Source organism: Papio anubis, unplaced genomic scaffold (assembly GCF_008728515.1).
Source record: "Papio anubis isolate 15944 unplaced genomic scaffold, Panubis1.0 scaffold163, whole genome shotgun sequence".
In the NCBI taxonomy this organism is placed as follows: Eukaryota; Metazoa; Chordata; class Mammalia; order Primates; family Cercopithecidae; genus Papio; species Papio anubis.
In genome coordinates this window covers 148,471-162,940 of record NW_022161613.1, presented here as the reverse complement: position 1 = coordinate 162,940, position 14,470 = coordinate 148,471, and the positions used below count along the sequence as shown (strand labels likewise).

Sequence of the window (14,470 nt, the reverse complement as noted above, 5' to 3'; positions counted from 1 at the left end):
TTGAGACAAGGTCTCACTCCCATTACCCAGAGTGGAGCACAGTGATGCAATCTCGGTTCACTGTAGCCTAGACTTCCTGGGCTCAGGTGATCCTTCCGTCTTAGTCTCTTGAGTAGCTGGGACTATAGGCATGCACCACCATGCCCAGCCAACTTTTTGTATTTTTATTAGAGATGGGGTTTTGCCATGTAGGGGTTGTCTTTTTATCATTGTATATTATAAGTATAATTATATAATCCGTTAACATAGTACAAAAATGAAATGTTAAATTCTTGTTTATAGAATAAATTATACATCAAGCTAACATACAAAAAAAATGTAAGGTTATTGCTGAGGAAAATTCTAATGTCACAGAACAATGGCAGAACAAATTTTTAAGAGCAAGATATATTGCTGAAGCCACAATGGGATTTTATTCTATTCTAAGCAATGTTTTTCATTTTAATTTTTTTTTATACCCTTCTCATCTCTTTTATAAAAAAATTTTTTTGAGATGGAGTCTTGCTCTGTCACCCAGGCTAGAGTGCAGTGGTGCAATGTCGGCTCACTGCAACCTCCACCTCCTGGGTTCAAGTGATTCTCATGCCTCAGCCTCCTGAGTAGCTAGGACTACAGGGCGTGCACCATCATGCCCGGCTAATTTTTGTATTTTTAGTAGAGACAGAGTTTCACCATGTTAGCCAGGCTGGTCTCAAACTCCTGACCTCAAGTGATCCGCCCGCCTCGGCCTCCCAAAGTGCTGGGATTACAGGCGTGAGCCATCACACCCGGCCCCTTCTCGTGTCTTTCTAGAAGAGTCCTATTTCCTATCATTTTGTTCCCAGTGTATATTTTGGCAAAGACTCGTTCTAATTATTTCAGTTTGCATAAAACGGGTCATCTGTAGAGACTACTCTCAACTCTCAGCAGAAAAACCAACTGTCTATATTCTCCAGTTTCCCCTTCCAGCTGTTCGGAGCATCATTAAGTTTAAAGACCTCCCTTTCCTGTGGACCCAGAAGGTCTCGCTCTGTGGTTCCCTCAAACTTGAACACAGTGGTGTCACTTTCTCATCAACAAACAATCTCAGGTGGACAGATGCTCTCTCAGTGTCTTCCTGGAGCAGAAAGACCTGGATAATCCCCATCCAAGACAAGTCAATTTCCTTCTGTCCAATTAGGACAGTAAAGCTGCTTGGTACCACTTCCTTGCTGCAGGCCAGTCGTGCTGAGCACAAGATGACTCAGGTGAACTTTCCTGGGGGGAAGCTACTTATTCCAAAAGTAATGAGTCTATTAAAGGCAGGACCCCGAATAAAATGATGTTTTTTTCCTGTGCGTTAAAAGGGCTGAAATTAGCAAACTGGATGTGCACGTGCTGAATACCTCTTATTCACTAGTGACATGCTGAGTCCTCTGAGGACCAGTCTGCAGGGAAGCCAAAAGCCTTTATGTAGGAACCTTATTCATCTTTGCATTCTTGAAGTGTGCAAATAGTAAGTGGACAATAAACATTCCTTGAGTGAAAGACCCTGCTTCTGGATCCAGAGGAAGGGACAACGTCTAACTATAATTTGAGGGGTCAGGCAGGACTTCATGGAAGATAGAACCTGTAAATTGGATTAGAAGGATAGCAGAATCCAGGCCAGGTGCAGTGGCTCATGCCTGCAATCCCAGCACTTCAGGAAGCCGACGAGGGCAGATCACTTGAGGTCAGGAGTTAGAGACCAGCCTGGGCAACATGATGAAACCCTGTCTCTACTACAAATACAAAAATTAGCTGGACACGGTGGCATGTGCCCATAATCCCAGCTGCTCAGGAGGCTGAGGCAGGAGAATCGCTTGAACCCGGAAGGTGGAGGTTGCAGTGAGCCAAGATCGTGCCACTGCACTCCAGCCTGGGTGACAGAGCAAGACTCCATCTCAAAAAAAAAAAAAAAAAAAGAAAAAAGAAAAAAAAATAGCAGATTTTTGCTTTTATTACTTATATACCAAAACTTGAGATTTTTTTTCCTATCACTCACACTATAGTCAAGGAGACGGCCACCTGTACTCTCCATCCATCCTCCCTTTCCCCAGCAAACCAAACCAAACCAGACCCAGAAAACCTAAACCTTTGAGAAACTTACCAGATACTTTCTCACCTAAAGTTACTTTTCTGTGTAATTTTCCAGGTACAACAATCTGCTGAAAATTCATTTCTTACTCCTTGTACATATAACTGATAAATGTGATGAGTTTAGAGAGAAAAAAATTACAGTAATATAGGGAGAAGCATATCAGTTCTTCATTCAGAAATGCAGCTATCTTAGGAGAAAAATGTGTTTCAAATGTCCGCAAGATACGCTGTAATGGCTCAGAACAGGAAGAAATTAGCTTCATTTCAGTAACAGCCAGTATTCTACCACCTCTTAAATCAAGCAAAAACATTTATCACATAAAAGAAAATAAAAAAAGAAACCCCACTGGCAAGCAACATCCGGCAGTAATAATTTCACACTCAATTTATCCTGAGCAGGTTAATACCACACAGTGGCAATTTCATGTAGTCGATATGCTTCAGCTCACCCCTTTCTAACCTATTGTAAATGACCAGCAATCAAAGCCCAACTTGGTCTGCGTGCTCAGGGTCAAGGTGAATTCACCTTGGCGACTGGTAGGAGCAAAGGGCATCCCTCATTAGCCAGGAATGAAAGAACCACCAAATGAATTCTTAGTGTTTCCTGTCTAACCCAAATCTAGTAGATACAAGCAATCGATTTTTCCATGAAAGGTGTTGATGCCAACACTACCAAGAAATAATATTTTTTGCCAGAGAGATAGCAAGGACTTACTGCCCCAGCAAATTCTTATTGGCTATTAAGATGTGCCAAGTTTGGGTCATACTGCAAATTTCCAAGACACAGATACTCCTAAAAATATCATCCAAGCCTGCAAAGTTTTCACATGATACCATCACTCAATGACTATACTCAAGGAATAACTGCGTCTGTCCTAAAGGCTCCACAAGCATCATTTTTGGGATCTACAGATTAGTTACCCCAGGTAAGTTTCTCTACTGCTGCTCACCTAAGACTCATAGAATTAAAAAGTTGCTTTCCAATACTAGCTAGAAGCAAACAAAATTAAGTGAAATGAGGCCGGGTGCAGTGGCTCACGTCTGTAATCCTAGCACTTTGGAAGGCCGAGGTGGGCGGATCACTTGAATGGGAGGGGGAAATGGGAACGAGAGATTGCAGTGAGCCAAGATCGCACCACTGCACTCCAGCTGGGTGACAGAGTGAGACTCCATCTAAAAAAAAACTAAAAATAAAGTGAAATAAGCATTCTGAATTATCAGCTGTTTTTGTAATTTCTGCAGTCATTCCTTTGAATTAATTGTTTTTGTGAGACAGAGTCTCACTGTGTCACCCAGGCTGGAATGCAGTGGCGTGATCACAGCTCACTGCAGCCTCAACCACCTGGGCTCAAGTGATCCTCCAACCTCAGCCTCCCAAGCAGTTGGGTCTACAGATGCATGTGCCACCACACCCAACTCATTTTTTAAAAAAATTGTTGTAGAGACGGGGTCTCTCCCTATGTTGCCCAGGCTGCTCTCAAGCTCCTGGGCTCAAGTGATCCTCTTGCTTTGATCTCCCAAAGTGTTGGGATTACAGGCGTGGCCACCACTCCCAACCTGAATTAATTTTTATAGTTGAAATAAAACTATCTTTTCTTGCAGACTGCATGAAAACCTATGAAAAGGTACTCAAAGTACAGGAAGCAGGCTTCCCACAGGCCATTTACCAGAAGTTAAGACTATTTCTACACGACTGTGATTCTTTTTGGAAGTTTAAAAGCTTCAAATTGAAAGCTAAAAAAGAGAGGAAAAGCGCCTGTCACTGAGACCTACCCACCATGGTGTCCTTGGAAACTAAAGATTCAATTACTAGTATAGTCACCATGAGCTTCCTCCCGAATGCAAATGCACTGACCTTTCAGAGAAATGAAAAATCTAACACAACTTCTGAGGAGATTTCCCAGAACCTGAAAGCGGTTTAGTCCAGGTCGATGCAGCAGGGGATGGGTGAGAAGCAGCGCGTGCATAAAATCACATTAAAGGTGAGTCAAGACAAGGGTCATTTAAGTGACACGTGACTGCAATGCTGCATTCGAATTAGGTTAGTTCTGAGATTCACATAAATTGGACCAGCTACATTGAGCTCACAATTCCCGCAGCGGCCATGTCAAGGCTACCCTGCTTTTGGTGTGCAGGGGTGGAATCTTTCCCCAAATCCAGATGTGGAAGCTGCCATTCCCTCCGGTGACCCTGTCCCTGGCCACGGTGAATGGTCCAGGGCTGAGCAGGTGACATTTCGATGGAATCTTTTCCTGGAACTTCGGGATGTGAGCTGGGGGTACAAGAGCCCTTTCTACCACGGTTGAGAATCCCTGAGCTGCAGCCTTATGCTTTTCATGCAGAGTGAGTTCGTGAGTGTGAATGACACACACAGATAAGCAGACAGAGCTGACAGGATGCTAATGACATCTAAGGCCCTGTCCCCTCCAGCAGCGTGGCTATGTGAACCCCTTTTCTGCTTCAGCTGATGCTATTGGTTGACTTGTATCCCCCCAAAATATATGTTCAAGCCCTAACCCCCAATACCTCAGCGTGTGACCTTATTTGGAAAAAGGGTTATTGCAGTTGTTAATTAGTTGGGATGAGCTCATACTGGAACAGGTTGGGCTATTAATCCCCTATGACTGATGTCCTTATAAGAACAGAAGAGGGAGGGAGACAGACCAGGAGAACTCCAAGCAAAAACAGAGGCAGAGGTTGATGTTATGGTGCCATAAGCAGGGGAACACCTGGGGCTACCAGAAGTTGGAAGAGGCCAGGGAAAATCTTCCTCTACAGGCTCAGAGAGGACGTGGCTCTGCCCACACCTTGATTTCACCAGCCTCCAGAGCTGCTGGAAATAAAAGTTGTCTTTTTTAAAACATCCATGTAGTGGTGCTTTGTTATGCTGGCTCCAAAATACAGCTGGTTTGAGGTGAGTTTCTGTCCCTTGTGACCAAAGCCATTGTCTAAGGGAGTGAGGTGAGCAGGTATCATTCTTCAATTTTAAACATAAAAAACATTTTGTGGCCAGGTGCAGTGGCTCACACCTGTAATCTCAGCACTTTGGGAGGCCAAGGCAGGCAGATCACTTGAGGCCAGGAGTTTAAGACAAGCCTGGCCAACGTGGCGAAACCCTGCCTCTACTAAAAATACAAAAATTAGCCAAGCATGCTTGTGTGTGGCTTAATCACAGCTACTAGGGAGGCTGAGGCAGGAGAATAGCTTGAACTGGGTAAGCAGAGGTTGCAGTGACCCGAGATCGCATCACTGCACTCCAGCCTGGGCAACAGGGCAAGGCTCTCTGTCTCCAAAAAAAGCCAAAACAACAAAAAATGTTTTGCATCCAAGTACTCTGTGCAACATAAAAAAACAGCTGCTTCCTTAAAGAAACGATTGAAAACAGATCACAAACCCAGCCACAATTCTTTATTTTTGCATTAATATAATTTTCTCCTGAGAAATGAAACAAATAGATGGTGTTGGTTTTGCAAGCTTCACACTGGATTCAGTCAAACTTGGAAACTCTTTGAAACAACAGTTCACGCTGGTTAATCCCAGGGAAAGGCTGCCATTCAGTGAAAACTCCCAGGATTTTACAAAAGCACATTTTTCTTCCTCTGTTTCCTTTCAGTTAAACTATCAGAGATGCAAGCACTCTTCTCATTAACCTCTTATTTTGCTGAATTCAGTAAGAAATTTCCTAGAAGCCTTGCGGTTCTGGCCGGTGCTTTTCTGGGACCTGCAATTAACTAACAGTAGATGCCATTCCCTGGGACTCCGTTCTTTGTTGTTGCTTTTTATCCTCAAAGAGCAGGGCTGTTTATTATGACAAGAACAAGGCTTTTGCCCCTTTCACCTCCAGGAGGAAAAACCTGAGAGGGAAGAACAAGCACTCTGATTTTTAGATGGGAGGGCATGTGCTGAGTTGAACTGTGGTCCCCCAAAGATACGTCTAACCAGCTTTGCAGATGTAATTAAGGTAAGGGTCTTGAGAGAAGGCCATCCTGGATTCAGGTGGGCCCTGAATCCAATGACAAGTCCTTACAAACTACAGGACAGGACGAGACCAGACATGACAAGGAAACTGACCCAGAGGGCAAGCTGGACCTACATGAAGATGAAGGCAGAGACTGGAGTGATGCAGCTCCAAGCCACGGAGTACCAAGGATGCTGCAGCACTGGAAGCTGGGGGACAGGATGAAGCAGACCCTCCAGCAGAGCCCCCAGAAGAACCCCCCCACCCCATTCACCGACGACGACACCTTGATTTCAAACTTCAGGTCTCCAGAAATGTGACAGAATACATTTCTGTCCTGGTTAAGCCACCAAGTTTGTGGTAATTTATGATATCCTTAGGAACGAATTCAAAGCATCAGTGACAGCACATACTTTAAAGGGCGGGGGGCCACAGTACAATGTGGGTCTGTACTTTTTTGCTGTAAACCGTCTTCACAGCATGACAAAACACTTGGAAGTTTTAGGATTTCACAGAAATTGCCTCATAGTCAACTGCGATGTTGAACCTAAAGTTTGTCTGAAGCCTTCATGGTCATGCAAATCTTTTATTAACTCATCGCCTGTTTGTGGTGCTGCGCTGGCAGCAAGTTAGGCTGAAACAAAACCCCCTCCAGAAACACAGTAACACTGGACGGGCTGACACGGGTCCCCCTGGATGTGCCCACCAGGTACATGGGACCATGTGAGGCAAACAGGAGCTCATCTGTGTCTGCTGGAAGTTATTTACACATATACTTTTTTTTTTTTGGTATCTGGTATGTTTTCATAGTGTATGGTAAAGGATTTTACCACTATATGGCCATTAAAAAGAATGTCATCATCCTATAAGCATCAACCCTGAGTCCAAGTGAAGGAAACTGTAGAACAACATGCATAAAACGGTCCTATTTGTATAAAAGAATACATGCCCTCCCGCAGATATCTATGCGCAAGAAACAGCAGCAAAGCAAGATACAGAACTCTACATCCCGTATGAAAACATTTACACGATCCAACCGCATATTTGCAAATATCTGCATGCCAGTGACACTATAGACCCAACTCTCAACAATAGCTACTTCTGGGAATGGGTTTTTATAAAGTAATGTGACCTTATTGTAAATAAATAACTGAATAAACACACTTATTTGTACTTCTCTGAACCACATGCAATGGGCCAGAGAGTACATAGTTTCAGCTTTGTGGACTATGCTGTCTCTGTCTCAGCTACTCAAGGCTGGTGTGGGCTAAAGCAGACCTAGAGACCATGTAAATGAACAGACAGGCTCCTGTGCTAATAAAGCTTAAGGAGTTAAATGGAGAATGTTTACTTTTTACCTGACACCAAGATTGGCAGCCCATAGATGAAACCTGACCCACTACCTGTTTTTTGTAAATAAAGGTTTATTGGAACAGAACAATGTCTGTTCATTTACATAGTCTCCAGGTCTGCTTTAGCCCATACATAGCTGAGACAGAGAAAGCACAGTCCACAAGGCTGAACATATGTACTACCTGGTCCATTACATGTGGTTCAGAGAAGTACAAAAAAGTGTACTTATTCAGTTATTCATTTACTCGTTTACAATGAGCTCACATTACTTTAAAAAAGAAAACGTTCAGAAGTTGTCTGCTCAGACAGTGGCAGGGGATGCCTGGATTATCATCAACAATCTTCCTAGAAGGAGGTGGGAACTTGGGAGTTTTTAGGATGACAGAAGAAAAGCTCCATAGGCATAGGAAAGGTTAAGTTGTTTAAAAACAAAGTGAAATAAAGGTTTGAGCAAAAATCTTTTGAATATCTACTCAATCCCCACACACCTGGCCTCCCTGTAATGGCTTTAATGTTCCAAAAGACTTTGAAAGATAGCTATGATTTGTACAACAAGCAGAGAAGTAGTTCAAGGGGCAGCCTGGGGGAGGTGCACAGGGGATAGGGAAGCACTGAGCCGCTCTGAGGTCTACTTTTGCCTTGCTAACCAATGGGCTGTGTGTTCCTAGGAAAATCACTCAGGTTTTCTGGGTCTCAGTGTCCTCAACTCTCAGAGGGTTAGACTAGATTAAATCTGTGGAACTTTCCTGCTAATGATATTTCTGGGAGTCCTAAGCAGGTATCACCTTGAACACAGAAAAGGAGGTAGAGAAGAAATCTTCCTGGTTGGTACAAGGCCAGGTCCGGGAACCAGCTGGCCAGGTTGCAGCCTTTTTTCCCCACCCAGCACATGTTGGGTGTGAGCGAGTGCAGATTAGGCAAGGCCCCAATTATCCCTCAGCTGGGAGTGGCAAGTGCGAACAATGAATCAGTCAGAAACTCCTTTCCAATATTCTCATCATACAGACAGTTACATTGCAAACCACAAGACATGTTTATTAGTGAGTACATCCAAGGCCATCCGGTCATTTAAGAAGTTGTATTAAAAGGGCAAAAATCCCTCCGACCTTGCTCAGGGATGGTTAAAAGGTTCAGGGGTCCACGCTCTTTGTGATGGATAGACGAGCCAAATGACACATCGGGGTTCGCCCACAGATCCCTCATACATGCCATGGCTGAGCACTTCTCACTGGTCCTACCCTCAATGCTGAGGGCCTTTTGAGTTTTTGACATCCACAAATAACCTGTGGGTACTACCTCCCTGCTTAGCTCACCTCCAACCCAGGAAAAAAGGAACCATCTGGGTTACCCCCAAACCTGGGTGAAACTGGATTATGTGCCAAGGAAAGCTTTGACAGACCAGTCCGGCAAGGCTGCAGCCTCTGCCCTGTTGGAGCTGTCATCAGGAGTTGTCCTGTGCTGGAAAGTTCAAGCTGTAAGACAACGAGGGACTCCATCCCAAGAGGCCACCACAGGCCTCAGGCTCATGCCTGAAGAGTCCCACTGCAGAGGGTACACCCTCAGCTGCTGAAGCTTCTGGGCAGGGCCATAGTAAACAATCTCCACCTCAACTGTCTATAGACAGAAGTCTTAATCATTTTAGAATTGGCTCCACGGAGTCAGAGCTCCAAGCCAGTTTAGGGCATTGCATTTATATGTCAACGAGGGCTTCTGATCTTGGCTTTCTGCTCTGCAATGGAACATCCTGGGGCCAATCAAACTCACAAACACTGGTGTCAAGGCAGGTGATGAGTAGCACTGGATTATATAAAAAATGTAGAAGAACACTGTCAGGTTTAAATTTTTAGGCATTTTCCTAGTCTTTTCTGCTTGAAATTTCTACCTATAGTTGTCATGGTGGTTTCCGCAGTGTAAGTTTCATGTTCTAGGGGAAATCAGTGCCATCGTGGGCGCTAAAGAAAGGAGAACTCATTCCTAGGGCTGCCAATTGTAACCCTGGGTTAAAATATACCCATGTGACTCAGCAGCTGTTTAACTTTTGACTAATAGATTTGTTTGCATAAGATGAATGAGAGAGTTTAAGCAATCAATGAAGTCCTAACAGTTAAAAAAAAAAAAAAGAAAGAAAGAAAAATGACATAGGCTGGGTGTGGTGCCTCATGCCTGTAATCCCAGCACTTCAGGAGGCCAAGGCAGGAGGACCACTTGAGGCCAGGAGTTAGAGACCAGCCTGGGGAACATAGTGAGACCCTGTCTCTAAAAAATAATAATAAAAATAATTAGCTGGGCATGATGGCATGCACCTGTAATCCCAGAAACTCAGGAGACTGAGGCAGGGAATCTCTGCAGCCCAGGAGTTTGAGGCTGCAGTAAGTTATGACTGTGCCACTGTGCTGCAGCCTGGACAACAGAGCGAGACCCTGTTTCTAAAAAAATAAAAATAAGTGACTTAAGATACAGCAGCTAGCTATTCTCAGAGATGTCACTGGATTATGAACCAATAGGCTCATGTTTATGTTTATATTTTAATATTACAAATAGTATAAATAATATGTATAAGCTCAAATAATAGGGATGAGAAGGGAGGAGGTGAGGTCTTAGGTTTCATTCATTTGGCAAAAGCCTGAGATGAACCTGTGAGTCAGGCACTGGGCACCTGATGAGGAGGAAAGAAAGGCTGTATAATCTGCGCTACCAAGAAGAAATCTGTATTCAGTTCCTGGCCCTGCAGTAACCATCTGTATGCCTTTCAGCAACTGCTCTGGGCCTCAGTTTACTTACTTGCAAAATAAAGACGAGAGTGATACTCAAGCCACAGAGTTGATGAAAGGACTTCGATGAAGTATGCTTATAAAGTGCTAAGGCGGTAAGAACAAACAATAATTACAACCATAACCACCTTTATTACACATTCCTGTCCTAAAGAGCTTAGTATGCAGAGCTTAGCAAACAGGGGACTGTAACTGGATAAGACGGTTAGTGTAATGTACAAAGTGAGGTGGGTGTGGGGAGAAAATTCCCCAAGGCTACTGTCTTGGGGAGTCAAAGAGGAATCACAGGAGAGAAGTTCTTAGACTTAAAAGAGAGTAGAAATTTACTCGGTAGTCAACCCCACTCCCTTCCCCTCTCCTTCTCTCCCTCTCCTTTTCCCTCCCATTCATCCATCCTTCTATCCATCCACTCATTCTCTTATTGGGCACCAAGCTTCTATCAGATGATGTTTTAGTTTCGGGGATATAATAGTCCCTGTCATAAGCATACATTCTTGCAATGAGTGACAGATAATAGTTATGGATACAAGCATATAAGAATTCCAGATAGTGGGGGGACAGTGCCATGAAGAACCTAAAACAGAACCAGGGGAGAGAAGATGGCCTAGGGGTTGGGCAGGTGAAAGCAACTTAAGCTAGGTGATCAGAGGATACCTCTCCAAGGCAAAACAGGCAGGTTGAATAATGAGAAGGAAGCCAAGATCTGGAGGAAGAACGTTCCAGGCTCAGGGAGCAGTGAAAGCCCAGATATGGACAGCGTCTGTGTTTGAGGGGCATAAAGAAGGCTAGCGGGCTAGAATGAAAGAGGAGGGAAGATGTAGGTAATCAGAAACTTAATCTCAGAGGGCTGCATAAGCCAGGAGAAGGTATTTCAATAGCTTTTCCAAAATTCCAAGGTTTAAAGGCCAAACAAAAACCCAAACACATTTTTTCCTTATGCTTTAAAATTCTTTACAAAACACAAAGGAAACCTGGGAATCCACCCCACCCCCAACTTATTCCCTAAACTTGGTTACATAAGGACCAACGTCTTCTTTCATCTGTCGCCAGACCAGACACGTTTGGCATCCTAAACAAGTTGCCAAAACAAAGCAGAAAGCTCAGCTTAAACTCTGTTAGAGGATGTTCTAAACTTCACAAAGCACAATTCTCTATCTTTTCAAGTATGTTTACTTGGACAAGGTATACGGATATGAGCACAGATGCAAGGAACCAGCTGCACAGAACTAAGACAATCTAGTAAAAATTACTATTCAGCAGTAAGGGAAGATAAAAGCAGTCTTAAGTGTAAACAAGTATTTTTGCTTCATCTAGTGTTTATGAGCAACAAATGGCCTCAGTGTGAACCAGCAATGCTGAGGAGGGCACAAACACGTATTTGCTAAAAACACTGCAGGCTTGGCGAATAATAAAGCAGCAGGGTTTGTTTCCTCTTTGATGAAGGTTCCCTCCCCACAAAGGCCGCACCTTAAGCCTCTGCAGCTTAAGGCAAAGAAAGGCTCACACTTGCTCATTCCCAGGGTTCTGCTTAGTAACATGGAGCTAGGCCAGGTGCGGTGGCTCACGCCTGTAATCCCAGCACTTTGGGAGGCCGAGGCAGGTGGATCACTTGAGGTCAGGAGTTTGAGACCAGCCTGGCCAACATGGTGAAACCTCATCTCTACTAAAATAAAAAAAAAAAAATTAGCTGGGCATGGTGGCACATACCTGTAATCCCAGCTACTCGGGTGAAGCAGGAGATTTGCTTGAACCCGGGAAGTGGAGGTTGCAGTGAGCCAAGATTGTACCACTGCACTCCAGCCTGGGTGACAGAGCAAGACTCCGTCTTAGAAAATAAAACAAAAAAACCCATGGCGCTGGGGTTGGTGTGTGAACCAAAGCAAGAGATTGAGAGGATCTTTGGCTTATATGTCTCTCACTACAGCATCTTTACATTCTGCACAGTCCGGAAACGTCCAATTTCAAGACATCTGCCCCATCTGCACCCCCCCTTGCCCTGATAACCTGGTTCAGAGAACCAGGTAGGTTCTCTGGGCAGCACCACCTGATTCACCACAGGACACACAGATCACTTCTGATCATAAGCTCTTTCTTTCAACTGGAGAATTTTCTTAAAGAGGTGGTAAATACCTTGCCTTTGGGTCAGACCCTACAGTTACTGTGCTCTTTATCTTATCGAAACCATGAAGTGGCATTAACCCATGGGGTTTACAATAAGAGTAGAAATTTAATTTCTGGGCCTTATGAAGGCCCAAATTCTACAACCCACAGACCCACTTTTCCTGCATCCTTCAAAGAGTTTTCTGGTAGCCCCTTAGACATTAAAACCTGCTTGGATGGGGACCGGATTTGTCCTCTCAAAAAAAAAAAATTACAGAGAATGGGCTATATGGATACAGGGTGCAGACATGTGAGCTTGCTGACTAAGCTCCTGGGTGGTCTTTCCATAGAAATCATTGGCATTCATTTGTCTGTTCATCAACAACTGAGCAAACAGTATGAGCAGGCACTGTGCTACCTCCTGGGGGCACACAGACCTATAATGCTCACATTTGCTGCACTCATGGATCTTTGGTCTACTGAATGGGGGGAGAGGGGGAATTTTAATAACGAAGGAATGTTAATTAGAGAGCACATGGTATGTGTCACATTGGTACCTCCAGGTGGAGATAAATGCACGATTTGCTTTGCAATCAAAAGCAGAAACCACAGCTCTCTGATAATATTATGGGCCAGTCCAGATCTGTCACCAAGAATAGACTCCAATAAGTCAAGGTGTTTCCCTATCTGTTCAGCCAATGCTAAGCGCTGCCTCTACCCCCGCTGGGCTTGAGAGTCTCTTCTATGGAGTGGTACATCTCATCTGGTTTGGATGGTGGTGGTAGCTCCTGGAAGTCATGGTGCTCAGAGCAATGTACTATATTCTTGGAGAAACACCAAGAAAAAGTGGCATACACAGCTTCATGCATTTTGTAATCTGTAAACCTTTAAGAGTAAACAAGCAGTAGCATTAATGCTAAAGGTGTAAGAAAAATTTTAAACAGAAAAAAATCCCTGCCATTGACTTCATCATTATCTGTAAATTGGAAAAAAAGCTGTGATTCTTCAATTGCACTCACAAAACAAGGCCCAATTCCTAAAAAAATCAAAACACTTTGAGACCCACTGGTACAGAGGGGGAAAAGAGAAAAGAAATGAAAGCATTCAGTTGCAGATTCCAGAAGAAAAAAAACTAACAGGCGTGGCCAGATTTACTAAAAGCCCACATTACAAACAAACAAACAACAACAGCAACAACAAAAAAACCTGTATTTACAGAAGGGAAAAGTATGGGTAACTATTTGCTTTATAAAATGGATCACTTAGCTTCTTTTTAAAAAAAGAAAAAATAGGCTATCCCCAGAATGCACTTTAGAATTCAACTGAGAGAAGTCTGACTTCTATACCAATCGTAGCACTGTATAAAATAAGCCCCACAAGGGCACAGAAGGAAAAGGGGGCAGAAGAATGTATATCCACAGCAGTCCTTGAATCTGATCCCCCATTCCCAAGATGTGATTTCAAACAAAACCCAAACAAAATAAAAACCAAATGGTCAGGCAAAAACACTTGTCCTGCCACTGTTCCTTGGACCCCGCCAGACCTCCCTAGGACTCCAGCCTCCTCTCAGAGCCCCTTCCCTGTCATTGGCAGCAGTAGGCTCCAAGGTGGTTTCCCTCGAGCACTGGTTCCCAACCAGGGGCAGTTTTGCCCACAGGGAACATTTAACAGTGTCTGAAGACATTTCTGGTTCTCACAGCTGGGCAGTGAGTCACCTGGTGTGTAGAGATCAAGGATGCTACTAGACATCCCATAGACAGCCCCCTGCAACAAACTATAATCCCATCCAAAACGTCAATAATGCTGAGGTTGAGAACCCTGGTCTACGGGAGCCAAAATCATGACCACCCCTCCAGAAAGTCAGGTTGCAATAACTGAGTGGTTCACTTTCTGTCCTTTTAGATGAGCTACTGTTTAGTTAAAGAGAAAAACCTGCAGACTTCTGTTGTCATGATATAATATTCCCTAGGCCTACAGGATAAGCCACTGATGCGAGTATTAGACTCACTGACACATGAAAATGCTTAGACAACCCCCTTGAAAACATTGGTCAAAACATTCATTCTAAGTGTTATAAGGGATGCTTGGCAAGGCCTCACGCTTAGTCTTAAAAAGCCTTCTCAAAAGTAATTTATACCAATGAGCCGTGGCAAATTCACCTATTCTATAAGCACACAGTGACTCAACAAGC

General features: G+C 43.9%; 1 long non-coding RNA gene across 1 annotated transcript; it reads right to left on the bottom strand.

Annotated features, from left to right (window-relative positions):
- Positions 1-5,536: 5,536 nt before the first annotated feature.
- On the bottom strand, positions 5,537-11,818 carry LOC116272696. The gene is made up of 2 exons (XR_004181309.1): positions 10,190-11,818; positions 5,537-9,205 (listed from the first exon to the last, which is right to left on the bottom strand). It is a non-coding gene; the product is annotated as an uncharacterized LOC116272696 (long non-coding RNA).
- Positions 11,819-14,470: the final 2,652 nt, after the last annotated feature.